At 41.9% G+C, this 24,273-nt stretch overlaps 1 pseudogene; it reads right to left on the reverse strand.

The window, feature by feature from the left end:
- Window positions 1-20,932: 20,932 nt before the first annotated feature.
- Window positions 20,933-22,665, reverse strand: LOC137322186 (ralA-binding protein 1 pseudogene; annotated as a pseudogene).
- Window positions 22,666-24,273: the final 1,608 nt, after the last annotated feature.

Here is a 24,273-nt window from a genome sequence, read left to right on the forward strand (position 1 = left end):
AGAGATGCCCGATTTCCTGCCTCCCCCCAAACAGACGTGCAGCCAATGAATAGTGCAGGTGGCACTTGCTGCCACCTGAATCATTTTAATGAGGACCCAGCCTGGGACCATGTGAACAGGAGCACGCAGCACACGACCCGTCACATGCACGCCTGTTTTCCGGTGGGATCGAATTTCTAGGCCATTGTGTTCTGCAGGACATAGGGCCACACTGTAGTCAAGGATGGCCCTTAATCCCATTCCTAACCAGATAGTCATCCAGTTCTTTTTTAAAGTAGTCATTTAACTTCAGCAGCAAATTTGGCTAGAAGTCTTTCTACTGTGTTCCATGGGGAAAAAATCCTTCTAATCTAATGTCTTGCTTGAGACATGTTGATTTTTATTCTCGTGTGCTCTATTTCCATAATCACAGACCAAGCTAAATAAATTGCCTACACCTTATTTATCCATTTCTCTGAACATGCTAAAAACTTCCCCTTGCTACTACAGTACACTTCACTTATAATGGATGTGGTTTGTCTGGACAATCAGGTGAACTCTACAAAAACAGTTCCTCCAAACCAAATGCAGTTTAAATGATGCACATTTCGTTGGTTATAGTGAATGGGACTATCAGTTTGTTCGGACATTTCTTAAATTCACTGTCGTCGCTGAAATTGTTGGTAAATTAGTTACAATCTGACTGCATCGAAATAATTGTGCTTTTTATGGTGTTACTTATTCTGAAGTTTGTGGGGATAATTTTTGTCCCCATTTTTCATGCTCCTCCTGGCCCCGCAAAAATCTTCCCACCCATTGCCAGCCCATCTGTGCCCCCATCCCACGATTGCCACCCCCCCCACACCTTTAATCTCCAACTTTTGGCTTGGCTGCACGGAGGGGCAGATGGATATATCCCCCTCATACCGATCAGCGAGCAAGCTATGAGTGCTGGCTCAGTGCTCGCGTCTAGCCGGCATTATACAAATGAGGCCTGACCCAAGAGAAAGCTCCAAGCCTCTTGTTAGCGCCATTGGCTGAGCAGCACGATCGCTCTGCCCACCGCCCGCCCAACATGAACCAAGCCTGAAAATCGGCCCCTGTGACTCTTAATCTGAATATGTGTCCAGTAATCTAACAATTCAGCTGTAAAGATAAATCAACTGAGAGCAGCAAAAGGTTATCAGAAAACTAACTGTGGCTCAATGGTAGCACTCTCCCTTCTGAGTTAGGAAGTTGTGGGTTCAAGTCCCATTCCAGAGACTTGAGCACAAAATCTAGGCTGACACTCAGTGCACTGTCTGAGGTACTGTCTTTTGGATGAGATGTTAAATTGTGGTCCCATCTGCCCTCTCAGATGGACATACAAGATCCCATGGCGCTATTTGAAGAAGGGCAGTGGAATTCTCCCCGGTGTCCTAGCCAATATTTATCCCTCAACCAACATCACTAAAAAACAGATTATCTGGTCATCAGCACATTGCTGTTTGTGGGACCTTGCTCTGTCCAAATTGACTGCCACGTTTCCTACAATAGAACAGTGACTACACTTCAAAAATACTTCATTGCTTGTAAAGTGCTTTGGGACATCCTGAGGTCATGAAAGGCATTATATAAATGCAAGTCTTTTTTTTCATTAACTACTACAAATGCCAGAATTGTCATTTTACTGCTTGAAGTTTGCTCTGAAAGAGCAATATAATTGAAAGCATTTTTCAAGATCCAGGCAGCTCAGATCAGTATGGATCAGTCATCAGAAGGGGTTTACATGGCCTACGTATTGAGAGACTCATTTTACATAAGTCCAGTCTTTACTGTTGGTCTGTGAAGTGCCTGTACAAGTACTGCAAATGCCTGGAAAAGACTCCAAAGTTACCCTTGATATGTATTGTACGTGCATATTGACAACTGAACACCAGAGGGCCCCCTGATGGAAGCAAGCATCCTACAGCAATTATACTCCAGGGACTGCTTATATCTGGAGAGAACATTCCAGAGTTGGAAATAAAAGCAGCCATTACATTACCACACCAACCTGAGTGTTTTTCAAACATAACAACCCTCTTTTTCAACTAGTTTTTAGAATTAATACAAGTAGCCTTTTTTAGTATCTAATCTTTAACTTCAGGGAAATGTACACAGGTTGGTAAGAGAGAATGGCCTTTATTTAAAGGCTTTTGGAAAATAGGCCAACAATATCTACCATCAAATCATTTAACTTTTCCTTTCTCCTATTCTCCATCCTTTGCTCCTATACCCAGACAACATGTTTGTGCCCCCTTTTGATTTGCTTTCCATTGCACAAAATGCAAAGCAAATATTGTTTGGATGAACAAATCTATTTTTTGGGAACAATTAATTCGCACTTAAAGGGACATTTGACTGGAATTTCTGCAGGAGTTCTCCAGTGGGACATCAGTGGAAGGCCTGGAAAAATGGTGCAAATGGTGACATGTGCCATTTTTCTGGGGGGTTCCATTGGTCCCCTGCTGAAGTTACAGTTGGAGATCAGGAGAACCCCATGGAATTTCAGAGCCATTATTGTCTTTATGAAGAAATAAAAGTCAGGAAATAGTTTTTGCTTGAAGGAGAAAGACATGCAACATGATGATGCATTTCACAGTGATAATTTATGTTACCGTATTATATATTCTGAAAAGAAGTTTGCCATATAATTTTTAATGAAATGCATTTGGCTGAGCACCTTTTTAATTGATGATGTCAAGTTCTGAAAACTAGTAAATTTTGCCTCAGGAAAAATGAACAAAAGTCCTGAGAAGAAGCAGGCTGTTCAGCAAGTTTTCCTTTTACTTTAACATGTCTTTTTTTATACGTTTTAATAAATATCTATGTCAGAGTTGGAGCCGGGGGTAAGGTCATGGACGACAAGCCTAATTAGAATCCTCAGAATAATGGACATCAGATATATGAAATTACATTGATTTATTAGTTCCTGTGAAGCAAATCCTTGCCCAGCCGACCAATAAGCCCAAATCCTGGTTTCACTCAGATTTATGTGTACAATCTGAACAGTTTTGTGTTTGATTAAAGAAAAAACAATCTTACAAGTGTGCAGATGTACACACACACACAGACACAGACAGACACGGACGCACACGAGGTGATTCCACAATCCTGAGCTCCCAGTGTGGATCGGTACTATTAGGGACACTCACATGGAGCACGTAGTTCGTGAATGCCCATCCATTCATTTTAATTAAATCTCTCATGACTGGAATCACCTTTAAATTGAATTTAATAAAAGGGTTACCCATTCACTGGTACGTGTTGCATTTTTGCATCATGACTAGGGCTGCACCATACCAGATAGATCTTTCTGAGGAATCCTGTCTTGAACAGTTATAATGCATAAGGACTAGAAAGTGAACGCACAATATTCAACTGGTGGTGCATTAGGAGCCAATTCGATAACAAGGTGTGAGCCAAGTATTGCCAGTTGGAAAAATTGGAAGTGAATTTTAAAAAAAGCCTGTTGGTTATTAACCAAATAGGGCGCAGGGTGTAAACTAATCAACTGAATTCATTTTATGGCAAAATAGTACATTTTTCCCCAGTCTCTGTGTTTAATCTCTTGCCCAGTTTTGATTTGTTTGGATTTATAAAAAAATGATTAAAATGTCTTTCTTTATCAGAAATTATATAATTTATTAACACACAGATAATTTTCAGGAGACTCCAATGATAGGTTACAATGCCCTGGCTTCAATCAGTGCCTTAATGTCCATTATTCAGGGGTATCATTGGTCATGGTCAGAATCAGAACATTAAGAAAGCATGGCACAAAGAAAGATCATTTGACCCATCAAACCTGCTCCTTCCATAAACCAAGTACAACGCATCTTGTCATGGACTCTACTCCATCCATTTAATCTCAGAGGAAAGTTTTGCATAAATATTCCCTGATTCCTGAAGCTATCTGGCAAAACCCCCAGAAGGTTGTGATGGCAACTTTCAGTCAAACTGCACTGCAAGACTTGAGGACATTCCAATGCAATCCTGAGGAATGCTGCATAGTGGAGATGTATCTTTCAGATAAGATGTTAAACCGAAGGCTTGCCTACCTGTTTTGCTCATGCAGATGGATTTTAAATTTTTTATGGCACTACGAACATACATAAAAACATACGAATTAAGAGCAGGAGTAGGCCATTTGGCCCCTCTACCTGCTCTGCCATTTGATAAGATCTGGGCTGATCTGATTGCGACCTCAACCCTACTTTCCCGTCTACCTACTATAACCTTTGACTCCCTTGTAATTCAGGAATCTATCTAACTCAGCCTTAAAAATATTCAATGACCCTGCCTCCACCGCTCTCTGGGGAAGGGAGTTCCACAGACTCACGACCCTCTGAGAGAAAAAAAATTCTCCTCATCTCCGTCTTAAATGGGAGACCCCTTATTTTTAAACAGTGTCCCCTAGTTCTAGTCTCTCCCACAGGGGGAAACATGCTCTCATTATGTACACCTTCTAGTCCCCTCAGGATCTTATATGTTTCAATAAGATCGCCTCTCGTTCTTCTAAATTCCAGCATTTACAGGTCCAACTTGTCCAACCTTTCCTCATAAGATAACCCCCTTATCCCAGGAATCAGTCGAGTGAACCTTCTCTGAACCGCCTCCAAAGCATTTATGCCCTTTCTTAAATAAGGAGACCAAAACTGCATACGGTATTCTAGATGTGGTCTCACCAATGCCCTGTACAACTGTAGCAAAACATCTCTACTTTTATATTCCATTCCCCTTGCAATAAATGACAACATTCCATTTGCCTTCCTAATCACTTGCTGCACTTGCATATTAACCTTTGTGAATCATGTACTAGGGCACCCAAATCCCTCTGTACCTCAGAGTTCTGCAATCTCTCTCCATTTTTTTTTATTCGCTCATGGGATGTGGGCGTTGCCAGCATTTATTGCCCATCCCTAATTGCCCTTGAGAAGGTGGTGGTGAGCCACCTTCTTGAACCGCTGCAGTCCGTGTAGTGAAGGTTCTCCCACAGTGCTGCTAGGTAGAGAGTTCCAGGATTTTGACCCAGCGACAATGAAGGAACGCCGAAATATTTCCAAGTCGGAATGGTGTGTGACTTGGAGGGGAACGTGCAGGTGGTGTTGTTCCCATGTGCCTGCTGCCCATGTCCTTCTAGGTGGTAGAGGTCATGGGTTTGGGAGGTGCTGTCAAAGAAGCCTTGTCGAGTTGCTGCAGTGCATCCTGTAGATGGTACACACTGCAGTCATGGTGCGCCGGTGGTGAAGGGAGTGAATGTTTAGGGTGGTGGATGGGGTACCAATCAAGTGGGCTGCTTTGTCCTGGATGGTGTTGAGCTTCTTGAGTGTTGTTGGAGATGCACTCATCCAGGCAAGTGGAGAGTATTCCATCACACTCCTGACTTGTGCCTTGTAGATGTTGGAAAGGCTTTGGGGAGTCAGGAGGTGAGTCATTCGCCGCAGAATACCCAGCCTCTGGCCTGTTCTTGTAGCCACAGTATTTATGTGGCTGGTGCAGTTAAGTTTCTGGTCAATGGTGACCCCCATGATGTTGATGGTGGGGGATTCAATTTAAATAATACTGCTTTTCTATTCCTCCTGCCAAAGTGGACAAGTTCACATTTTCCCACATCTGCCAAATTTTTGCCCACTCACTTAACCTATCTATATCCCTTTGCAGACTCCTCATGTCCTCTTCACAACTTACTTTCCTACGTACCTTTGTGTCATCAGCAAATTTAGCAACCATACATTCGGTCCCTTCATCCAAGTCATTGATATAGGTTATAAATAGTTGAGGCCCAAGCACTGATCCCTGTGGTACTCCACTCGTTACATCTTGCCAACCTGAAAATGACCCATTTATGCCTACTCTCTGTTTCCTGTTAGCTAACCAATCCTTTATCTATGCTAATATTTACCCCTACACCATGAGCTCTTATTTTTTTTAACAGGGAGTTCTCCCAACATTACTCCCTCAGCCAACACCCCTAAAACCACACTAACTAGTCTTTCATCCCTGTCCTTTGCAAGATTTTGTTGTGTAGAAAATGGCTGATGTGTTAGCCTACATAAGAACTGTGACTGCATTTCAAAAGTATCCATTGGTTGGGATGTCCTGAAGTTGTGGTAAGCCGCTATATAAATGCAAGTTTTTCCTAATTCAATCTACTGTTACTTTTTATGTTTCCAGATCCTGAATCAAATATGGACATTCCGGAAATGAGGATTTAATTAGCAGAAGAAGGATACAGCATGTACTCATCCATATTGCATTCAAGTTGCTTTAATTATAAAATTATAATTGCTTTTGTTTGGATTTGTGCATTCTTTAACTTGGATTTTTAGCCATGTCTTTGATAAAGTGTAAACAATAAACAATTAAAAGAACAAGGAGGAGGGGATTCTAGTCACATGACCATGTGACATGTCCTGTATCAGCTGTTACCAGCTGTGAATCTCAACAGTCTTCATGCACCATCCCATTCTACCTATCAGGTTACTGCCATGGATGGCTATGCCAATCCATATCCTCTTTTAGGTCAACAATTAGTGTCAGCAAATGTTTTAGACGACAGGGTGGAATTAACACACATCTGATACTCATTCAAAACAAGGTGGCTTTATTTAAACCAGATTAGTGGGAGGAACACACAAGCTTACCCTTAGAACTGAAGAATCGGAAATAGTTTCCATAATAAAGATTAGTTTCATATTTTCAATTAGTAGATTACTATAGCCATCAGCTACTTCAAGAGGAGTTACTGAAAGACTTTGATTTAGAAAGTAATGCCTTTTGTTTAACTGCTGTCTGTTAGAATTTACAGAAAGCAATTCTTAAGCTATTCTCCAACCATGTAACTAGATATTGTAAAACTATTGTTAGCCATACAAATTTGTTTTTTATATATATATATACACACTCAAAGAATAAATGGATGTGTTGAAGTCAAAAAAGATCTTGAAACCTATGGGTTGCTAAATGACTGGAAAACCATATATTGAATCAAAAAGGTTAAAATTATAAAACAGAATAGCTATAGTATTGAAATGGCCATCAGCAGATATTAAACTGATAGACCCTCTAACTAGTATTTAAGGTCTATGGTCTGTTTCTTCCATAAGTTGAATGACCTAATCCTATACAAACTTGAAACACAAATGTTTGTCCAGGAGATTTTGAGGTATGATTTGACACTTCCAATACTCTACCTGTGTAAGGAAATCAAAGATGCTTTTGCAGAAACTTGTGACTGTTGTGATAAGAATTTCTCCAACCACTATGTGTAGTGACACAGTAAATGCAGTGTATGGATTTCTCTATATTTCTAATGAAATCGTAATCACATTGTGAAAGAATGTGCAGCCAAACCAAGATATGTGCATGTGTTAGGACTGTAGAAGATGCTGAACTACTGCAAGCAGATCTCAATGTGTTGGGGGAATGGGTGCTGTGTTTGGCAAATTATGTTTAACTTAGAAAAGTGTAGTGTTATACACGTGGACATTTCTAATGCTGAATATACTAATAACCTACAGAGACAGAATTAAAGGCAGTGGTGAAAGAAAGAGATCTGGGTGTTTTAGTGCATCACTCTCTAAAGGTTCATAATCAATGCTGTGAAGTTATAGCTAAAGCAAACAGGGTTCTAGGTTGTATTCACAGGACAATTCATTACAAAACAAAGCATACTATTTTGTCCTTGTACAAGACCTTGGTTATGCCTCAGTTAGAATACTGTGTCCAGTTTTGGTCATCTTGGGGGCAATTTGGATCAAGGTTTATAAAATAATGAAGGGACTAGGTAGTCTTAATGTGGATCAAATATTTCAACTGGATAACATAAGGAGGACCAGGAGTCACGCTTACAAGTTATATAAGGGCAGAACCAGGTTGGATGTAAGGCAGTTCTTCTTTTTTCCCCTAATTGGCCTGGGTTTGTAATCAGTTTGTTTCCCTCTCCCATGAGGTTACATGGCTCCAGGCAGTTGGGGAGTGTATGTTCGGTGACGCATAGGGCATCACAACTATATGGGACAGGCTAGATGGACCAGTGGGCATTTCCTGTCCATCATTGTCGTATATTCATTAATATAGATTTCCATTTGTGCTATCATCCTGCTGAATTCCAATGCTGTCCTGGTCAGCCTCCCATCTTCCACCTCCATAAACTTGAGCTCATTCAAAACTCTGTTGCACATTACTTCTTTACTCTTGTACTATATGCCCCTGTTTATAAAACACAAAATTCCATTGGCTTTTTGTATTGCTTAATCTATCTGCACTCAAATTTAAATTTCAAATTGTCACTATGGGACTGAGGAGTCAAGTTAGGGGAGTTTGATTTCCAAACAGGTTATTTGAAAACTTGCAATTTGCATAGTTTCCATTTCTCCAATTGACGATGGCAGCAATGTTCTAGACCGAACCGGGCATTATATCCACTTATAGTTAGACATAAATTTCTTACTGTGACTTGGTGGTATTCCTAAATAATCTAATTCTATCCACCCAATTGCAGTGTTGTGATCTTGCCTTGGTTATCATTGTGTCTGATACAAAGGATCCTAGCTTAATGGGGAGGAGAGGTTTCCTCCCAGCTCCTGTATAACTAATTCAGCCCCACAAGCAATAAAAACAGAGGCTCGAGGAGGTAAGAGAGATAAAACTGTCCCTGAGATACTGAAAAACAAAATCACTATTACATTAGTACATAATCTGCCTCAACTCCAGCAGATAGAAAAGGATATAGTGCAGTTAACAATTATACCTCAAGGAAATCCGTGAAAAGATATGTGAAATGTTTTAATGAATTGAAGGAAACAAATTTCAAAGAAAAAAAATCTATCTACTAACAAGGGGGCACGCAGCACAGTTAGTGAAGGGCCCCTCCTGAACTTTTAATTTTGAATCCTTAAGAGGAAATTGTAAAACTGTTTCTCTGTCCCAAGGCAGACCTCCTGTGCATATTTCATTCTTATGCTTATCATAACCCTTTGCTCCCCCTCTCCCCGCTCACTCTTTGTAATGATGGAACACAGGACACAATTGCAATAAAGGAAAATGCTACTTATTTAACCCTTCATCTGGTGGTAGGAATTGCCGTCGGCATAGCTTTATTACTTAAAGAACTATATAAGGAATATCTCTATTACTGTATTAACCCTAGATAGCTAAAATTTTAGGCCCGGAATTTCCGTGGAGCTGCTCCCGCTCTGCTGCTGTAACTTTGCCAGAGGTGCAGAAGGAACTCCATTTAGGCATGTAAATGGGGTTTCCCGCTACACATCTGGCGATGTTACAGTGACTGAGCACGAGCAGTACCGAGGAAATTCTGAGCCATAATTTGAAGTAAAGAGTGAAATACTTTAATTCTCCTTGCCCTGTCATCTCTTTGTTCCCCCCTCCTGCTCTCTGTCCTATTTTTCAAATTAAACTTTAATCTCATTCTTTTTTTAGCAATTCTACATCTTTTAACATTTATGTTCTATTTATTTTAGTTGGAAATAATTTACCTAACATTTTCCTTTGCCCTCCTGCTTCTACCATCCATTTTTGGAGGTGAATACATCTTCGAAAAAATTGCCATTTGATTGGCTTTGACGGCCAGTTTTTCGGTTATTCAATGGACAAGTCACTCATGATTGACGCGGTTGTGTCAGACTAGAAGGAGGCTGATGACCAAAATATATACTTACCACAGTCCGCCAAGAATAGTGCTCTCTGGCAAGTAACCTCTGTCCGTGGTGTGCTAAGGGTTAGGACACCAGGAAAACAGTTGGTTTGTAGCACAAGCATCATACTGTGATGTCAAACATTCACAGCTACACAATGCTGCATGTAGCCATAACATTACACATTCTCAAGCCTGTCTCATCAGGCTTGTATACATCCTAGAGCTAAACATCTCATTGAGACCCATTTACACAAGACTCCATGTGGCTTAAAAGAGAAATGGAACATGCTTCAAATGAAATGGTGCGGGGGATGTTTCTTCTGGCTGCCACACTCATATCAAGTGAGCTGTTTAGAGGTATGTCTGCAGGGTGTTCCTGGGAATTCTACCAGAAGCTTCTCTGACAGTCCCAGTGAGATCTACATTTGCTCTGAGCAAGCGTAGGTCCCATTCTGGGCCTAGTGAAGACCTCAAGTGTAAATTTCAACAGCCGGAGATGTACCATTGCTGAGTGCCCCTGCTGTTCCAGGGAGAACCAGGAACAAAAAACTGAATCTCACCTTTTGCTTGGGCCTGATTTGAGCTTTGGACCTGCCCCCTCAGAACAGCAGGATGTCGCTCGGAATTCCACTGCCAATGTGAGTCAACCACCCCTGTTGCATACTGCAGCCAAGTGTGCCTGCTCCTATTATTCAAATTACCCTGTCCCCAGGACTTGCAATGGGATCAGCAGATCAGGAATGGTACAGTGGGATTTCTGCACCAATATTTTTGGTGGTAAATTCCGGCTAATTTGGTTTGTGCTGCACACTGCCTAGTGGATCAGCCCACGTTACACTCAAGTTACCTTTTGAGTTGTATCCTAAATGGCTACTGCACAAATCGTTCAGATCTTCTACCAGAATTCAATTTAAATGTAAAAACCGGAATAAAATCCATTATTTAAAAAATTATAGAAACATTCGGATCCGAGATGACACAAAACTTGGAAGTGTAGTGAACAGTGAGGAGGATGGTGATAGACTTCAAGAAGATATAGACAGGCTGGTGAAATGGGTGGATGCGTGGCAGATGAAATTTAATGCGAAGTGATACATTTTGGTAGGAAGAACGAGGAGAGGTAATATAAACCAAAGGGCGCAATTCTAAAAGGGATACAGGAACAGAAAGATCTGGGGATATATGTGCACAAATCGTTGAAGTGGCAGGGTAGGTTGAGAAAGTAGTTAAGAAAGCATACGGGATCCTGGGCTTTATAAATAGAGGCATAGTGTGCAAAAGCAAGAAAATCATGATGGACCTTTATAAAACACTGGTTCGACCACAACTGGAGTACTGTGTCCAGTTCTGGGCACTGCACTTCAGGAAAGATGTGAAGGCCTTAGAGAGGGTGCAGAAAAAAATTACTAGAATGATTCCAGGGATGAGGGACTTTAGTTATGTGGATAGACTGGTGAAGCTGGAACAGAGAAGATTGAGAGGAGATTTGCTAGAGGTATTTAAAATCATGAAGGGTCTAGACAGAATAGATAGAGAGAAACTGTTCCCATTGGCGGAAGGGTCAAGAACCAGAGGACATAGATTTAAGGTGATTGGCAAAAGAACCAAAGGTGACATGAGGAAAAACTTTTTTACACAGCAAGTGGTTGTGATCTGGATTGCACTGCCAGGGTGGGTGGTGGAGGCAGATTCAATTGTGGCTTTCAAACTTGAGAGTAAAAAATTTGCAGGGCTACGGGGATAGGGCGGGGGAGTGGGACTAGCTGGATTGCTCTTGCATAGAGCTGGCACGGACTCGATGGGCCGAATGGCCTCCTTCCGTGGTGTACCCTTTCTATGATTCTATGATTAATTGTAATTAAGAATCTGCCCAACATATTGCGATGGGGGACATTTCAGCAAGAATTCCTGTTAGGGATAGCAAGTTATGCTTAATTGCAAGCATTGGATGGGATGAGAATTCCAGTATAAGTCTTTCCAGAATCCCTTTGTAATACCATATTTAGCTTTTTGCTACATAAATACAATCCACTGTGACAGAATGGTTACTGTAAATGTAATATATATAAAAATAAATGTTCACTAAATTCAAATATCAAGGAGCTCTAAGCCACACATATGGAACAAATAAAAAGGTAAATTATCAACCGAGGATTTTGTGAAAGACATAATTCGAAAACACCATGCTAATCCTTCCAGGACTTTAAAAAGGCAATGTCAGGATTATGTAGGATTTTGTAAAAGGCTCAGCTGCAGCAATACAGGCCTATTAGTTGTTAATAGTTGCATGTTGCACGTAAATGCTTATTTCAAAAGCTCAATCACCATAAAGTAATCAAATGGAGAAGAAAGCCGTATGAAAATTTCTTGTCTTGCCAATTTTCTCCCCTCACCTCCTTCTCCTGAAGGCTCCTACTTGGGGTATGATTCCACTGTGACAGTTTTCCTCCAGTACCTCTCCTGAGTGACCATTGTCCGTGTGTGAGCCTTGACCATGATGTTGGCAGGTTAGTTCATTGTGAGGGGCATCACAGCAGAGTCTGATCCAGTTCCCATGCATTCCAGCAGGGGTTGCTGGACAGCAATCAAGTGTGGGAATCCTGTGGTTTCCCCTTCCAAACCCATGGTTTCCCAGGTCAATTGTAAAGCTCCCACCACTGCACCATCTGAAAACAATTAACGCAGCATAGGCCGGGGGGAGATTGAACTTGGGACCTTCCTGGCCCATATGGAACTTAACTACTCACTGGATACACTTGTGGACTCATTAGAGAAGCACAGTTTCTATCTATTTTAATCACAAACTGTTCATTTCTCCCTAATATTCTCCCATTCTTTCTGGGAATTGCAAACACACAGTTGGATACAGTTTCACAATCACCAGTGCCATCGGGTACTTCACCCATTCTCCATGCCTAAGCCTAGATAGTGAGTGTCAAGCAGGCTATTTGAGCATGAGTGGGGGGGCTATCATACTAAATAGTAGGGGCTCTCCTGTCTTTACTGCTATCCGCACACATTTGCTTTACAGCAGGAGTCACTGGATAGCGATCAGAAGTAGGAACCCAGACTGATTCTTGTCCTTCCTAGCCAGGGGCCCTAGGCCAATTTTACCACTCCGGCTGAGGCCAACTAACTCAGTATAGACCGGGGGTTCAAATCTGGGCCCTTCTTATGTATGGCTAAATTACGCATTGGCCAGTGTATTAACTAATTGAGCCATTAATGTGGAAAGCACAATCACAAAGCTTTATCTGCAAATTAATAGTTGCTTTTGTGGTACATACGGAAGTCATTTTCTTCACATATTTGATATATTTTAACAAATCATCATGATGCAAATATGAATATTATTCATTTTTCCTTTTTAATCTTTGTTTCCCATGTGATGTCATCATGTCTTCATTAAAGGGAGAGGATTGACTGTCCTGAGGAATGGAACATGTGCTATTTTATTCAAACTTGTGGATAGACATAAATGTGAAATTCAAATAATGCTGGAATCCAGTGTTGAGCACAACAAAGACTTAGATGAATAGTTGGTGAATATGAGACAGATGTTCCTTCACTTTACTTTTAATACTCAACATCCTTTGGTAAAATGTAGTATATTGTAAGCAGACTTAGTGGTTCTGTATTCAGATCTAGCCCCAAGTATAACAGTGGACTGTGACTGGATTGTTTGCATTTTGATTCAGGCTTACTACTTAAGTCATTATACAATAATAGATACCTAGAAGCAGGTTACAACGGTGTCACATAACTACGAGCTCCGGATGATGTTGTAAACTATAGAAATAGAGCTGAAGTATTTTGTAAAATGTGAAACTTGGGATTATGTCCCACTGTAAAATTTTATTTATAATATAAATAAGCATAAATGATGCAAAGCCCTGCACCACTGACAAAGCATTGCATGCAGCGAGTGCATATTCTAAAATTGCAGGCACATTGTGATTTTCTGCTATGTTCTGGCCATTGGTTGGACCTATAGACTTTAATACAGCATTTAAAATGATTTTTTCTTCAATTTTCTTCCTTTCTGTCCTCCCCTCGAGGTACGATTTCATGGGTGTTGGCACCCCTTCAACACCTCACTCAAATGGATGTTATTTATATATGGGCCTAGAGAGTGAGTGCAATAAGAACATAAGAAATAGGAGCAGGAGTAGGCCATACAGCCCCTCAAGCCTGCTCCGCCATTCAATCAGATCATGGCTGCTCTTCAATCTCAACTCCACTTTCCTGTCCGATCCCCATATCCCTTGATTCCCCTAGGGTCCAAAAATCTATCGATCTCAGCCTTGAATATAATCAATGACGCAGCATCCACAGCCCACTGGGGTAGAAAATTCCAAAGATTCACAATCAACTGAGTGAAGAAATTCCTGCTCATCTCAGACTTAAATGGCTGACCCCTTATCCTGTGACTATGCCCTCTAGTTCTGGACTATCCAGCCAGGGGAAAGAACCTCTCAGCCTCTACCCTGTCAAGTCCCCTCAGAATTTTATACCTCTCATTCTTCTAAACTCGAGAGAATATAGGCCTATTCTATTCAACCTCTCCTGATAGGACAACCCCCTCATCCCAGGAATTAATCTAGTGAACCTTAGTTGCACCGTCTCTAAGGCAAGTACATCCTTCCTTAGATAAGGAGCCCAAAACTGTACGCAGTACTCCAGGTGAGGTTTCACCAAAGCCCTGTAAAATTGTAGTAAGACTTCTTTACTCTTCTGCTCCAACCCCCTTGTAATAAAGGCCAAGATACTGTAAACGCTACTGCCGACATGCATAGTCTTACATGGAGTAAGAGACATCATGATGAACTACAATCTAGCCCACAATGACACCAGAAGGGAAAACAGGATTTTTCACAATTTATTTACATTTTCAATGAGTTACTTCCATGTGTTGTCATTTGTACCATTGCATTTGCTCAAAATATAATCTTATTATAATTTCCGTAAGGCAGATGAGGGCTGGTGAATTGAAACCACTGCAATAGCAGCACTGAGATACAGATGGACTCCCTGAAGCTCCAACTTGAACCAGCAAATATTTCCCAAGTAGAAATTAATTAGGATAAAAATGGGGCATAGAAATGGAGCAGAGATAAGCCCACCATACTGTTGTTTAAAATGTGCCAATCTAGAAAAGTGCAATTTAATACGACTGGCACTGTGCAGTTATATTAGACCCATGTAGTTGATATTGCAGGAAAACCATGTAAAAATGGAAGGACGCTACCTCCATTATGCAGAAGCAGATGGCAGCCAGAGAGGCATACCTTCTTTGCAAAGTATAGAAAGTCATGGAAGTTTCTCAGACTACAACTATTTTACCAGATTAAAGCATTTTTTCATTGTAAACTAGATTTGAAATCAGCCACAAGTCTTTTCTTTGCTCCCTCCTCACTCTCTTGTTGCTGTAGTCACTGTTTGTCATCATATCATTACATGGCATTCTCATTTAGAAATTTCAAGGATAGCTAATGTAGAAGACAGAGGCAATTTCTTTAGAGGTTAAGGTATGATTGGGGCAGAATAAGGAGCATCACCTTGAATCTAGCTTGCGCTCACTTGCTGCAGTCAGCGAAGTGAGAGTGAAGAAGTGCTCCATTCCCTACTATTTGCATCCCAGACTTAAAATACACCAAATGCACCTTTCGTCTTCCACTATAGAAAAGATATTTCAATCTTTAGCACTGTTGGCTCTCAGCTAGGAGAGAGAAGAATGATTATAACACCCGTTCTGCTCCACCGCCCAAAAAAAGCCAGTTAAAATGTTAATGCTTTGCAGCATTACTTTAGTTTTCACTAATGGACAATACTCAACACCCAAGGTCAGTTAAGCAAAACCCAGGAGTTTTTAAACTGGAGGTTATCAGGCTGTATGACCACTGTAGGTAGCACAGCTAAACCCAGTCCTGTCCTCTTGTTTCAATCACTTTGGCACAGTCTATAATACATGTGGACAATCAGTAAAAAGGTGGAGTCTCTCTTCAGTACACCTGATGCGCGCTGGGAGCATACACCGGGAATGCAGGGGAGCACCCAAATTCCTGATATGCAAGCCCAGGGCACCAAACTCTGATCTGAGAACAATGAAAATGAAAATTTATCTCGATGTGTTGTAAAATGAAACTTAAAAGAATTAAAGAGCCGATTCTGTGTTTGGACTAAAATATGATCCATGCTCCCAGCAGTCCTGCACTCCCAGGTGCACCCACATTGCTTGAGTGGAAGATCGGCTCATTTAAATCATTTCAATATGCTCTTGAGCAGTTACGGGCATGGGATAGGGAGTGCAGCAGCTTTTAAAGGGCTGCTGAATTTTTAAAGGAAGGCAGCGTTTTTTGTTGGAGTGTGAATTAATGGATAAGCTGCTCGGAGAGGTTTCCAGAATCGCCCCCTTCAGTGAAGAAAGCCTTAAAGTTTTATTGGAGGACTTGGGCCTGGGAACATGGCAATTCTTGGAGCAGAGGGTAACTCACCAAAAAGAGTCCATGTACAACAAACATTCCAGGAGGGTGCCAATCGTGTGAATGCTTGTTTCCTCAGTGCGTCACTTATGACAGCAAATAAAAAAATGTTCTCCAGACTGACAGAGTGTCAAGGTAGGAACACTAATGTGCCCACTAAAAGCAAGATAATGAAGTTGGCACCAGGGAGGTCAGGAAACAGCTTCACCTAATGAGCACTTGTAAAGCACTTAGGACCTCACAAATATTAACCCAGACAAATCTATTATGGGGCATCACCAGAGAGGATTGGGTGAAACATATGAAATATATAATACAAAATAATGGACAGGAAAAGTTCAGTTAGGTCATAAATATAAGATCGTCACGAATAAATCCAATAAGGAATTAAGGAGAAACTTCTTTACTCAGAGTGTGGTAAGAATGTGGAACGTGCTACCACGAGGAGTAGTTGAGGTGAATAGCATAGATGCATTTAATGGGAGGCTAGATAAATACATGAGGGAGAAAGGAATAGAAGGATATGCAGATAGGGTTAGATGAAGCAGGGAGGGAGGAGTCTTGTGTGGATCATAAACACTGGTATAGACCACTTGGGCCGAATGGCCTGTTTCTGTGCAGTAAACTCTGTGTAATACTGTCATGATGCAACTTAACACCATGACCCCATCACCCCACCTCCTGGACAAGCCAGGAGGTAATAATGCTAAACCTATGCAAATCATTGATCAGGCTGGAGTAGGGTTGCCAATGCTGGTTGGATATATTCCTGGAGGTTTCATCACATGACCTCTTACCTCCAACCACCTAGCCCAGTCAAACAGCCTTCCTGCTCCACACCCCAACCATCTTTAATATTTCTATATTCCTTCTGTTTTATAAACTTCTCTGACTCTAAGAAGTAGGTGAGGCACTAGTTAATATTCTTAAGAGCTTCATACAAGAGTTGTACCTAAGGACTGGAGGATTGAAAATACTACCTTAATACTCAAAAATGGAGTGAGAACATAGAAATTAAAGTTACCAGCATCTGTAATGAGAAACATTAGACCGCATTATAAAAGATGCTATCAACACTTGTTGAAAAAGTGCAGAGACCACAAGGAATAGTTAGTATAGATTTGGAAGCAATAGTAATGCTTCACTAATTTGCTGGAATTCTTTGAGAAGGTAACTAAATTAGTATTGAGGGCTCTCAACTGGATATAATTTGCTTAGATATTTAGAAGGCATTTGATAGAATGCCACATGTGAGACTTAAAAGAAGGTTAAGGCTAATGGAATTAATGGCAAAGTGATTGAATCTGATTTGGCAATAGGAAACAGAAAGTGATGATAAATGGAAAAGGATTATCTGAAGGCAGGGATAATGGACAGCTCGACAAGGATCTGTTCTGGATTCCTTGCTGCTTATACTATTCATAAGTAATGGAGAAAATTATTTCTTGCAACGTTGTAAAATTTGTTGATGATACCAAGCTGTATGGCCAGGAGGCATGAGTGCTCTAAGAGATTGGGACAAATTAAGAGGACGGACAAATGGATTTTACTGTAATTAAATGCAAGATTATGCACAATGGAAAAAGAAACAGAAAACATCTGTACACAATGAAGGAGTCCTATTTTGAAATGGGCTGGTAAATTGTGAGTAAACTCATCAATAGGTGATTCCTTTTAGAGGGAGGACACTACTAATTTTAGGGAAGGGTTGTTCACCCATAATGATATTTCTAAAAAAAAATGCAAAATCTTAAATTAAAACAGTGATTTCAGAACAAATAATACAAAGTATGTCAGGTGTTCCTCACTGGACATGAAAGCAATCAAGTCAGCCTACTGGTACTCAAGTGTCACCCAAGCACAAAACCATTAGTAACGGTCAAAGGCAAAAGAATGTGGATGTAATTATTAACTGTTACAAACAACTTGCATTTATATAGCACCTTTAACATAGTAAAACATTCCAAGGCACTTCAGAGGAGCATAATCAGACAAAACATCGACACAGAGCCAAAGAATTTGCCAGCACTCCTATAAAGTACACCAGGTCAGGAGGGACTCTGCAGTATGCTCCAGATGGCATTTTATGAATATTCCGAGCCTGCTGCATCAGTCACAACTTTACCATTCAGAAAGGGCTGGATCTTGACATTGCTGGCAAGGAGGCCATAGTTCCATTGAATCCAGAATGAAATGGCGGACAGCATCACAATGACCTACAGTCAGGATGTCTCAGTGACTGCTGCAAGAAGCGTCAGAGCACATCTCATCAAACCAGAGCACTGCAGCCTTCTGTTCTGTGATACACAGTTGACACCATCACCTCACCTCCTTCTCCCCCACTTTCAAATAAAGGGACATTCCCTCACTCCAGTACCCATCCCACAACATGACAACTCATTAGCCCTCTTTTGCCCTACACAAGTGTGTCAATAATCATCACCTCAGTGAATAAGTCAGCACCAAATAAGTGCACCCTCTCCTGCATGACTCTAACCTCCATGAATAACAGTGCAATGTCAGTGCACATTCTGTTTTAATACAATAAAGTCCAAAGTGAACAAAAGCCAACCTACTCTTTCCTAATACAGTGCTTCCTCTGGGTACCTATGCCTGTCTTTCTTTCACCAATGCTAGTACTTCTCCCAAGTGCAATTCGAGCATCACAATTGCAGGAGGCGGTTGTCTGCTCATGTTCTACAGAAGGTTCGTGGGGCAAAGGTGGCCTTCCTCTCATGGCATGGAGCTGCTGCTGGCTGCATCGCTGGAGCTTGTACCTGGGTAGCCCGGTACCACCTCCCACATCCCTGACTGTTTTAGGTGGGGATCTGTTGCAGATTGAAATGAAGCTTCCACACACACACATTGGCGCCTGAAATGAAAAGAAAGCTTCAGGCACTGTAGGCTTGAGAGTCACACTTGCTGCATATTCTCAGAGATTGTCCTCAAAGCCTGCATATAATTGATGTTCCTCAAAGGTCCTTCTTTTCAGGTGAACACTCATGATTTTGGGTCCCACAACTCCAAAGCCATAGGCAACCTTCTCCTCGGACTTCACTGGGAAGGTGGGACATCCTCACCCACTTCCCAGTCCTCCAGTTCCATCGTGCTCTGTGAATCACCCGGTGCCACATATGTACTAACAATATCCAATTGTTTCCGGGTGAAAGTATCTGAACTGGTGTGTGGGAATGAAAAAGCAAGTGATGCAGGGAGTTAGGGGAGAGGAAGGGCAGAAACACATGAGTGGGCTTCAGAGTGCTGTTATCTCCCTTTTCATCATTATTCTCCTTGTCATCATCATTGACAGCAGGTAGTCTCTGTTCTGCCTCCTCCTCATCATCATCATCTTACTCCTCTTTTGCCCCCTTTTGCTGTTGTAACAAGCTGATGCAGGCCCAGAACCCAGTGGTCCATTAGACACAGACTAGATCCTAAAACAAGTGAGATTTATTCACCCATGTGGAATCCTTACTTGCAGGGGCCGACAAGACAATAATGGATATCACACTCCTCTCCAAATGGATATAAAATTGGCTTAGTAATAGGAAACAGAGAGTGGTGAACAGTTGTTTTTCAGACTGGAGGGAGGTATACAGTGGTGTTCCCCAGAGGTCGGTACTAGGACCATTGCTTTTTTTGAGATATATTAATGATTTGGACTTGGGTGTACAGGGCACAATTTCAAAATTTGCAGGTGACACAAAACTTGGAAGGGTAGTGAACAGTGAGGAGGATAGTGATAGACTTCAAGAGGATATGGACAAGCTGGTGGAATGGGCAGACACGTGGCAGATGAAATTCAACACAGAAAAGTGTGAAGTGATACATTTTGGTAGGAAGAACAAGGAAAAGCAATACAAACTAAAGGGTACAATTCTAAAAAGGGGTGCAGGAACAGAGAATCTGGGGGTGTATGTGCACAAATCATTGAAAGTGGCAGGGCAGGTTGAGAAAGCGGTTAAGAAAGCATACAGGATCCTGGGCTTTATAAATAGAGGCAAAGAGTACAAAAGCAAGGATGTTATGATGAACCTTTATAAAACACTGGTTCGGCCACAACTGGAATATTATGTCCAATTCTGGGCACCGCACTTTAGGAAAGATGTGAAGGCCTTAGAGAGGGTGCAGAAAAGATTTACTAGAATGATTCCAGGGATGAGGGACTTTAGTTACGTGCATAGACTGGAGAAGATGGGGTTGTATTCCTTAAAGCAGAGAAGGTTGAGAGGAGATTTGATAGAGGCATTCAAAATCATGAAGGGTCCGGACAGAGTAGATAAAGAGAAACTGTTCCCATTGGCGGAAGGGTCAAAAACCAGAGGACATAGATTTAAGGTGATTGGCAAAAGAACCAAAGGCGACATAAGAAAAAACTTTTTTTTTACACCACGAGTGGTTGTGATCTGGAATGCACTGCCGGGGGGTGGTGGTGGAGGCAGATTCAATCGTGGCTTCCAAAAGGGAATTGGATAAGTACTTGAAGGGAAAAAATTTGCAAGGCTGTGGGTTTCGGACGGGGAAGTAGGACTAGCTGGATTGCTCTTGCACAGAGCCGGCACGGACTCGATGGGCTAAATGGCCTCCATCTGCACTGTAACCATTCTATGATAAGTTTCTGGTAATATTCTTCAACTGTTGCAGTCCCATACTGCTCCTTGGTATTCCAACAGCTGACCATATAATGCAGCTGTGGGGGTGCTTACAAGGCCAAAGCCTTGGTAAGTTCCTCCTAAGGCACACCCTCTCCATAACAGTCTGGGCAAGTTTTTGCTTCATGTAGATTGCACTATATAGCTATTAAAATTTACTGTACCTCCCACAACCTCTCCTTTTTGGAGAAGTCCTTTCTGCTGGCTTGCAGGTCTCTGTGCAAGCAATGCAACAGGAATTCCTGCCTCCAAATTTCTTCCTTAATGCTCTCATGTCTCAGGCAAGGCTGGCATTGTTGCCACATTCGACCAGCGAAGTGGTTTCATTGCTGGCTTCAGCTCGATTTCCCCAAATAGCTCTTTGCCATGAGTGAAAAACAGGTACAGTACATGATTACTGATTTAAACAGTAGGACTAAGAACCATGGAAATATTACAGATATTCCATTTTTGTTTCACTTTCTTTTTCAGTGACATGGTCCATATGGATGATAAGCCAAGAAAAGAGGATGTAATTGGATACAGGCAGTTCCTTTAGTAGACGCTGGCATTCCTGGACTTTTTCACACTCCGTGCCTTTTCCACATGCATCCTCAAACTGCATCCCGAGTTCCTTGGTAAGAACATTTTCAGGCAGCTCACAGAAATATTGTTTCACTAGGCTGGCTCCCTTATTTGCATCATAATTCTCCAGACAGGGAGGCTCTTCACGATCATACACAACTTTCAGCTCATCAACTTTTGATTTGATACCTGATACCCTAAAAATGCCATAATTCTCCATGTAGTCAATGCATTCTCGAAAAACTGCTGGCCGTTGGATCCCATCATTCAACATAGTTCTCTCATCAGCCTCAGCCAATGGACCACCAAAGATATGCCTGAGGGAAGGAGGAATATCCATCCGAACTGCTTCTTGGTCTGGAACAGGCTTCTTTTTCTTTTTCTCTTTCCAATGCTGAACAACCTCTGTTGCTGTTATATCTTTGAACTTTTTCTCCTTGTTTTTCTTCCATTGGCTTCTCTTTGACTTAAATCTTTTTCTTTCTTCTTGGAGAAACTAGGCTTTTTGAAGACATGGATACCCTTTGGCCTTTTCATCTTTGGTGGGCTCTCTGCTTCATCACCTGAGCTGTCCTCTTGAAAGGCCACATACCCCTCAGTTCTTCTTTCTTTTTAAATTAGCCTTTTTTCTCATGGTTCTCCATCACTTTCACCATTTGTTTAGATATTCTCAGAGACGTCCTTAAGCATCTTACTCCATTGGGCTTGGCCTCCAGTTTCTCTTTCACATGCTTGATTTCCTGGGGTGCTTCTTCCTCCAAAGTCTTCTTCGGCGCCTGTTGCCGCAGGGATGCTATCGTTCTCCTTGCCTGTAAATTCCTCCACTCCTTTGGTGAAATTTGTCTGTATTTTTTCCAGGCATTGCCTTGTCTGAGAGCTTGGTGTCTATGGAACTCTTCGAAGAATCCTTCTCCTCCTCATATTTTGACGCTGTTTCCTCGGTGGTCTTCCCTGGCTCTGGGAGATCCTGGTCTACAACTTCCTGCTTCACTGCGCAATTCTTATTTACCTCAACTTTGTTTCCACTTGCATGATTTTCCCCATTAATGCTCACTGGCAAATCCAAATCCTTCTTGCTTGGCCCATTGCTGCTGTTTTCCTCCTCTTTAGTTGGGCGCGTGGACTCAGACTTTGGTTTCTTTTTGTTCTGCTCGGTCTTCTTGGGAGCAGAAGATGCCACATTTTCCTCTTCGATTTTGTGATTGTCCATCTCGGGCCTTGCGGCTATCTCACTATTCACCAACTGCTTTCTCTTCACTTTCTCAGGTGCTTGCTTTCCTGCCTCATCTTCCGCTTTCACCCTCATGATACGATTAATTTCTTCTCGGGGTTACAGAATCTTGTTCGTCCACTCCTGTTGTACCAATGTAGCCTGCATGAATGCTCTCAGCATTTTCTCCATTATCGTGGGTCTTGGCCTTTCTCAGAGTGCCAAAATCCCACTTCTGACACCACACATAACAAACTGATGCAGGCCCAGGATCCAGTGCTCCATTAAACATACAGACTAGATCCTAAAACAAGTGAGGTTTATTCACCCACATGGGGTCTTTACTTGCAGCAGTGAACAAAACAATGCTAGGTATTACTTTCCAGCCTACCTCTTATTCCTCTCAGTTCCTTCCTCTCCCCCAACTGAACAATTTCCCAGCCTATTATTCTTACGGGCTGAGAGTTGTTACAAGCAATTAAGGTCAACAATTTCTTAAAACTATACCCCCTTTTACATAACTTCTTAAAGTTGCATCCCTATCTTGGATACAGAGCTCTCAACATCCTATGGCTTACTCATCCCTCTCTCACTCTGATACACTCTATTGGGTCTGCAAGAAAGGACGGTAGAGGCTAGAATTACCCACTCGGGATTAAGGAGACAAAGAAAGAGGTGGAATGTTGTGTCTGTGTGATGCTTCACAGAAATACTGGAGCGACAGTGTAGGTATTCAGTCACTAACCTGGCGCTGGCAATATGCTGCTGCTTCTCTATCTCCAACGACAAGAGCAGAGTGATTTCCCACGAGCTCCATGGCCTTCTGCTCAAATGGCGTGATGGTTTAAAGTTAGGGATATCCCCTCCGATGGCCTGCCTCTGGCGGGCATTGTGCACCACTTTCTCCTGCAAGAACATAGAGTAAATGAAGGGAAGGCTAGCAATTGAGGGGTATGTTGCAAGTGACATGTGAGAGCTGAAGTAAGAGATGTGGGGGTATCATTCTGTTAAAGTGGAGGAAGGGGTTTTCAGGTTGTCCATTTAAGTAACAGCTATTAGGGGAGCTAGGGAGCCATAGTGCAAAATCTCGAGTTAGAGCCCCTCTTAACCAGAGTGCAATGTGAAGGGTTAGTTGTTCAAGTGTTGCTTTGAGAGGTTGAAGAGGAGCAATTGGTCCCTACAGAATGCTGAAAGGGGAAGGGAGAGGAAGATATTTTTGGAAGAGAGATCATGTTAAAGATGGTAGAAATGGCAGAAGATGATCTGTCGAATGTGGAGTTTGGTGACACCTGGTTCACTCTTCCATCACTTGCTCTCCTTCCCCGGCACCTTCCCACACAAACACAGGAAATGTAATACCTGCACATTCATCATCTTCCACACCACTGTCGTGGGCCCCAAACACTCCTTCCAGGTGAGACAGCAACTTACAAGTACATCCTCCCATCCAGTATACTGAATTTGCTGTTCACAGTGTAGTTTCCTGTACATTGGGAAGTCTAAATGCAGATTAGGTGATCGCTTTGCTGAACACCTTCATTCTGTCAGTAAGTGCGACCCCAAATTCCCTGCTGCTTGCGACATTAATTCTTCACCCCTTCCTACTCTGCCTCTCTGTCTTTGGCCTTCCACTCTGGTCCAATGAAGCTCAACACAAGCTTGAGGAAATGCATCTCATTTTTTACATGGCATTTTAACCACTAG

This window comes from Heptranchias perlo, chromosome 5, assembly GCF_035084215.1.
Source record: "Heptranchias perlo isolate sHepPer1 chromosome 5, sHepPer1.hap1, whole genome shotgun sequence".
In the NCBI taxonomy this organism is placed as follows: Eukaryota; Metazoa; Chordata; class Chondrichthyes; order Hexanchiformes; family Hexanchidae; genus Heptranchias; species Heptranchias perlo.